Source organism: Hordeum vulgare, chromosome 1H (genome assembly GCF_904849725.1).
Source record: "Hordeum vulgare subsp. vulgare chromosome 1H, MorexV3_pseudomolecules_assembly, whole genome shotgun sequence".
Taxonomy (NCBI): domain Eukaryota; kingdom Viridiplantae; phylum Streptophyta; class Magnoliopsida; order Poales; family Poaceae; genus Hordeum; species Hordeum vulgare.
This window is the reverse complement of record NC_058518.1, coordinates 200,054,569-200,062,155: the sequence shown is the minus strand read 5'-3', so window position 1 is coordinate 200,062,155 and position 7,587 is coordinate 200,054,569. Positions and strand designations below refer to the sequence as shown.

General features: G+C 43.5%; 1 pseudogene; it reads left to right on the top strand.

Annotated features, from left to right (window-relative positions):
• Nucleotides 1-2,192: 2,192 nt before the first annotated feature.
• Nucleotides 2,193-3,485, top strand: LOC123397958 (annotated as a pseudogene).
• The last annotated feature ends 4,102 nt before the right edge of the window (nucleotides 3,486-7,587 follow it).

The following is a 7,587-nucleotide window of genomic DNA, read 5'->3' as shown; positions in this document are numbered from 1 at the left end:
GATGGGTTTTCCCCTTTTTGGTTCGCAAACGCTCTAACCCATCGAGAAGCTCCATCCAAATTGGAGTTGATTTGAGCATTTCCCTAGAGGCAGAGGCTTTTTCTACAAAAGGGTGGGAGCATGGAAGGTAGGTGAGTCAATTGCATGTGGCCTTCAAGTATTTCGTACTGTAACAATATTAGATACGGCATTCAAACAATGGAGCATGTACGGTTCCTAAGGGATACAATTTTGTCCTAATCATCGAGAAAGAGTAAATAAGTTGATACTGCGATCTCGTACTAACACATACTCTCTAAATATTGAAGAACTTGCATGCGGCCTTCAAACCACAACTGCGGTATGAGTTCTGATCTCGAACTTTGGTTTGGGGGCTGCTGGCCCCTTCGTGTCGACAAGAAAATTGTGGACGAGAATGGGTTTAGAATTAGTAGAAAACTAAGTCCCTATTGAACAAATAGAGGAAAGGCCGAAAGGGGAAAATGTAAAGTCTAAGAGACATATGGCACGAAAAGGAAATCCAATTTCGGTAAGACTTGATCTGAATCGTAGTTAAGATCCAAGTCGGTTCGGTGAGGGTGACCGCAAAAGTCACCGAATGGGTTCGGTCCGTCTTTTCCTAATTTTCGTTTGTCCCCCCAAAAAAGGCGTGAGAGGACGTTGCACATGTCCGGGACGGACACGACTTTTTCTAACGCTAGAAGACCACAGAAAGAAACTCGGGACTAGAGCATGTCGTGAAAGACGCACACGGCGCGAGGGTGCTTCGTCCGTGTCTCCGGGGCACAGTTGAATGTAGATATCATAAAGGAGAGGATAAGGATACCAGGCCGAGAAACCCGGGAAAGTACTCCCCTAATGTGCCAATCACTAGCGCATCCAGGGCCCCGACGCCCAGCTCTACTGGAGAGGCCGTCACTGATCTGAAAAGTGCGTCTGCGGTTCAGATAGACTGATTCTGCAAACGCCTAGCCCCAGGAATCAATAAAAAACAAGTGCTAAGTTTCATTTCAGATCAGTGAATAAACCAAAAAAGAGACCTTTCTCGCTCGACGCCACTCTATGCTCCGCTTCAAAAAATGAGAGTTTTTGGTGGAACCGGTGAACCACGCGAGCTGGTTAGATGCGTGGGACAGAGGGCTCGTAGTACGTGATAGCGCAGCTATGCAGTGGAAGGGAAGGAGCCTAAATCGACCCCTTTCTTTATTTTTTATTTAAAGATACAAAAGCAAGCACAATACAAATAGATTGGACTCTCGCCACTAAGCAGCTACCGTTCCGACGCGCCCCTCACCCTATCTTGATTCAAACAGAAAACCCTCTCTAAGGTGGAGCCTAGTTGAAGCTGTCATTCAAAGAAAAAATGGGAATCCAAATCCACTTTTAGGGATATAGTTGAAGTCTTGCTCAGTAAAGAGAGTTGTAGATTCGTAGAAGAGGATCAGAGTACGCGCGCTATAAAAGGCAGCTAGCCAATGAAAGTAAGTGGAAAGGATATAGTACTTTTGTACTAACCCCTCCGTAGCCCCGAATTGTTTTGGCGTGCCCTACCCCAACGTTAGACTATTGCCTTTTTAGCCTACGCTTGCTGCTTGCAACATGGATTTGATAGATCTATCGAATACATGCTTCCCCCGCCCCGAAGCAAGACTCTATCCAGATATCAAATAATAACGAGCTAGGCGGCGGGCGGGCAAAGAAAGGGGGCGGCGTGTTTACTTTAAAATGAAAACTGCATGTTCCAGCAGCGGGGCCTTGCATGAAAGCTAACCTACGATTAAGTAGAAGTTGCGTTTGCTGTTAGGCCCATTGAGGGGGGCATTGTCCCTCAGTTCTTACCAACCTCAGGTGTGTACATCTAAGTTATTATCTTATTTTTCATGCAAGCCTGACCTCAGTTGTCCATTTCTTATTCATTAAGGGCGCCCCTAGTGGACTTGGTAGTGCTCCTTTCTCAAACCAGAACAACTCTGAACGTTAGGGAAAATAAGGGAAGACCACTTGAGCGAACCGACCGAAGGGACTTTACTTATCTGAACCGAACGTTAGCGGCTTAAGCTAAGCCTATCACGAGTTGTGTTGCTGCTTGATCGGTGGGGAGGAACATCTCAAAGTATGGGGCAAACGATCAAGCGCTTTGACTTTTCTTTGTCCCCCGGGATCCACCACAGGTTGGGTTTGACAGCCGTGTGATGGGTGACTATCTAGCACGGTTCAGAGAGCACGTGTATGTAGTCTGTGCTGGTGAATGGAAGCCCCCGCCCCAAAAAAGAAGCAGCTCTTCCCACGGCTCTATCACCATTGACTCTATTTATTATTATGGTAAATCATTGTATCAAGATGTCAAACTTATATCTTATTTTAGTTCGATACGTCCACCTATGAAACTCGCCTTTGGCTTTCGTCTCGGTAGGTGTATTATTCTACATTTTCCCAAAAGGACATTCATTCATTTCTTTCTTCCCGGGCGATCACCACGACTAAAACAAAAACAAGACAAGAAATCAAGACCCGTACTACAAGAAAAGGGCTGGTGGCCGACATTTGGGAAATTTGGGACGATCGGGTGTCTTCATTCAAGCGAGGGCACACACAAAGAACGGAAGGAAATGAGAGGCCGGGGGCAGGGAAAAGAGTCGAGTCGATCGACCGGGAGAAGCAAAACGAAATCCGAATTTGGCCGAAAAAGATGCAACGTTACGGATACCATGACCAATCACCATCAAGAAAGAAGAATTTTGATAAATCACTTCGGGTGAGCGGGGCCTTCAAGCGGCCTCAGTACGTCGGGGTTGTAAATGATGTACCTTTCCTTATGGGAAATGTCGCCTCCTTACTAAAAAGGAATAGAATCAAGTTATTTTTACCAAAGAAGTCCCGCTCTGATGGCCCGACGAGTCATCTACTAAAAAGGACCCTCCCCGCTGTGCGCCCCTCCTTGAATTATTCGGCAATGCAATATATTTTTAATACTAAGAATAAAATGCATTTCGACCCCGTCCTAATTCTCAATCATTTCATGGCACCGTGTGTGGGTGAACCATCTACGATGGGGGGAGCAAAGGGAGGAAGCTTAGATAAGAGAATACACTCTCGCATCGCTTTTTTAGAAAGCTCTACCAGTGAGAAAAGTATTTGGCCCGAGCCAAAAACAGGTTGATCCAATTCATTCGCCAAGAAAATGATCTTCGCTTCGCGGGAACAACAAAAACCACCATATCGCTCTTTCCTTCCTTCGGTGCTACCTTATTTTTTCCAAGGGATGGGGTTTGGGTGTATAATAACCCTTTTTTGAGTATGCCCGGGAACTACTCCTAGCTCAATTTAAGATCAAATATAGGAACCTCATGGGTAAGGATAAGGTAATGGAATTGATAGAGAAATTCATAGACCTAGGTAGGATAGGCAAATTGATAAAGGGAATAGAGATGATGATATAGATCATACGTAGAATCGTTGTTGTATCGGGCAGCGGGACGTTATGAAGGGCAGCCAAAACATGACTCTTGCGATGCTAATCATCGATTGATAGAGTTGCTGAGAGGGTTGTGACTACAGTAGCCTCACTTCACTTTTTTCCACCATCACTAGTACGTGGGGTCCCGAAAACCAAACAAAGAAGAAAATGCACGCACTGGTAGGTGGATTGGGTTAAGCATCTAACTAACTAGATTCCTTACTCCGAGCGATGACCTATAATAGAATATGAAAAGCAATGTTTCCCTTAATCTCTCCCATCTTGATAGATAAATCAAGGTCATGTGTAGCTCATATAAAAAACTAGAAATCAATTATTGCCCTCTGGCGAAAGGAAAAGATTGTTGGTACGAAAGCCGCTATTACACCACTTGAGGGCTGAACCAACCTCATGCTCCATCAGATACAAGAAACAACCCAACTCTGAGCTTATCGATCTGAAATGCACTTTGAAACCAATGTCTTAGCGAGAGAATTGAGGAGTAGACACCTCTTCTTATAGATGGACTATGTTTTCTCTTTTTATATGATTATTCGAGTGAGGTGGTTGAGATGCTTCTACAGGGTGGTTCTTGATAGGGCAGCTTCTAATACAATCAGTTAAAGACGTAGTTCAAGTTTGGTATCTACTTGAAATCGATTGAAAAGGAATGCACTCCCTTTGATGCCTCAACCAAAGGGATTATTGGAGTTGGTAGTATGAGCCAAGATAGTCGTGAGATACGTTAAGCTGTTAATATGTCCATCTTTGTATCCATACAGAGAGAGAAGGGAAGTCCCATTGATCCTCTTATGAGTCACTTAACTGAAGCTCGAACCATGTCCCTTCTGGTTCGCCCGAGATTCCTGTAATAATGCTTGATCCATAGTAACGTAAGTAGAAATAGGGAGGTTGAAGCTAGCGATCAAGCTGCTCCATTAGTCCCGAAGCTTTCTTCTTATCCCTTTTGTCTTCTTACGTAGGATGATTTCATCCGAGTGTGTGTAAGGGGGGTGGCATTCTTAGCCATAAGCTCTAAGCAACCACCTACTTGTAATATGGTATCCTTTCTCTCTTCCTCGGACTTGAGGGGAGGTTAGTACCGCGAATAAAGTAGTACACGCTATCCAACCAGTCATCTACTTGACAAGTTTGGAAAGAATCTCTCGGAAAAGAGAGCGCAATCCGTCGGAAGATATATATGAGTCGAGCTCGTCGAAGAAGAAACATCTACCGACATCGAGGGATGAGGGCTCAGATCAGAGTGAACAAACAGTGCGAAAGAGACTGAGAAGGGGAAGCATGCGCCCGAAAGGGGGGCCATTTCTCCATGTATAATATAACTCGGGATGTTTCACTATATTATATCCCCATTTATAAACAAAATAGGAAGGGCAAGAAACGTTTCTCCTTCTACACATTTATTAAAATGTCTTCCCGTCGCTCACCGCAGCTTCTCTAGTTTCATTATCGCGAAAAACAAAGGAAATCAACTTAGTCGCTCGCGTGTACCTCCATTTCCAATGGCCAATTCACGCATGTTGTACTTCTCCATAGTTTTCTCGAATCGAACTTGTCCGTATCGACATAATCAGTATCTCTCGGACTACCAAGGTAAAAAACCTAGTAAACTAGTCACTTGAATCATACTTCCTTCCTCTTTGATTGAGGAAACCTAACTACATGAACTACTTCAGTCAAGAACAAACAGATGGAGTATTTCTTCCTTTCGAACTAGAAAAAGTTAGTCTACAACAAGCGCAAGGCATCCCCTTGCGAAGTGCAAAAACAAGGGAAATCTCACTTCATAGAAACAAGTTGAGCTATCGTTCCATTCATTGACCTACTAACTCGAATACAGCGCGCGTTTCTTCCTCAGAATCTCATTTCAAAAGGCTTGAACTATCCCCTAACTTTAAAGGGGATAGGAATAGAAGACACATGACAAGCCTTGTTTCCTACTTGCTGACCCTAGAACAACCAGAGGCAACAGGCTTGCTTAACACTCGAACAAGACGAAGTCGCTTCGTATTTTTGCCCTTGGTGTGCCTTCTACTTCTGTCGGCACAACTTCGTATTTATTAGAATAGTGCTTTGGTCAGTCCTTCTTTGGACCTACGATCAACTGGTGATTAATCAACATCTAAACCTTTCGCTTTGGGTCGGGAATTTGGAGAGATTGGGTCTATAGAAAGGGAAGTGAGTATTTCAACTATGTTAGCGCCGAGGGTTCACTAAATCTACTGTCCTTCTGACTTTCGTGTTTCGTAACTCATTAGATTCCTAGCTTCTTAGCGGGGGCTTTGGCACAGAAATAGGTAGATCTGTAACAATCAAAATAACTTGGTGCTCAGTTCATTACAGCAAGGAGAAAGTGCAATAGATAGACAGGTTGGACAATGAGGGCTTTTACTCTCCCTATCTCGAGTAGGACCATTTAAAAAAACAAAACTAATGGTTACTCGGCATGGTTTCCTCAACTGGCTTGTGCCACAACTCATAGCTTGAATCGGGATTGAAAAACGGAAGGAAAGTAAGGTTCTAGAGCCTCTAATGAGGAAGACCTCGGATCTTTCAGAAGGAATAGGCCTACCTGCTTTAGCTTTTATGGTTTACCGTGGTCTTCTTCTTCCTAGCCCAAGGCGGTTTCTCTCTCAAACTGAGTCAAATCCGTAAAATTGTAATGAAGAGGAAAGCAGCGACTTTGACTCTCTCACCTAACAGGTCGGTATTCATGTCCACCAGAATTGTCTACTAATTGGCTGTAGTTTACTTCCCGATCAGAAGGATCCGAATCCTGTTTAATAAAGACCCATTGCCACCTAGGTATTCTTTATCTTCTCTCATTCCTCTTTTGACAAAGCTTTCAAACCACCAACTCTTGAGAAATCTCTGAGGAGTATGCATCTGGGTAAATCAATGAGTAGGATGTAGATGAAGCATGGTATGACTCAACGTTTTAACTTTTTGCAAGGTCTGATGATCAACGAGCTAAAAAAGGAGGGCGGTGTGCACGCGGGTACCAGTGCAGTTAATAATTGGGGTCAATCGACTAGAATCTTTTTATTCTTCTCCCATTCAAACTAAACAGATTAGAGGATTCTAGCGATCCAGGCGGGTAAAATGAAGCAGACGTGGCAGCCGCATGCAATGATCCAATACCTTTCGTTCTCTTTAGCACTCATTTCTAATGCGTTTAGCTTGGATCTTTTGAATCTGGATAGTTATGAGCGCAAAACTCAATAATCTTTCCTAGGATCCCCTAAGGAAGAAACAAAAGCAGATGTCGACGATGCTGGAGGCAAGCCTGCAATGTGGGATTATGAAGCGTACTTAGTTCAGAACTTTTGTGATGATGAGCAATCACATGCATACGCAGAACCAAAAATCTTAGGTGGTGTGACCAGATCAAATCCGTTTGGCAAAAGAAAGACATGCTGATACAAATGATCGAGCGAAGGATTACGTACAAAGATTTCACCATGCTTTTCGGTGGTTGCTGAATCCTACTGGGTAGACCAAGATGTTTGACTTGAGGACTCTTCCTACTATTCCAGATTCCATTTCAATGGTACCTTCTTGGTAGACTTACTTTCTATGGTACACAATCCAGTCAATAAGCCTGGCTCATAGGACTTTACAAGTGACCGTGCATCTCCCACTCCTATGCCTTCTTTTCCTCGTCCCGATTTGCACTATGTTAATGATTTTGTTACATTGGACCATAAAATGGAATTCAGCACGCATCCCTTCGTCCAATAGATATTTCCTTATGTGTGATAGAACTTAGGTGCACCCCAACTTGGGGCTAGCGAGCATGTCTCTCATCTTCCTAGTAAGAGCGTCCTAGGTGCATTAACGACTGAACACCCAACTGAATCTCAATTAATTGCATCTGATGCGTTTGCCTTTGCTCTTCCACATTGATAAAGAAATTGATAACAATAGAAATTGGGCTTAGAATCACCTCCGTTAGGAGTTTGCTTCCTTTCTATTAATGGCGGGTGATACGTCTCAAACGTATCTATAATTTTTTATGGTTTCATGTTGTTATCTTGTCAACTTTGGATGTTTTATATACCTTTTATATCTTTTTGGGACTAACTTATTAATTCAGTGCAAGTTCCTGT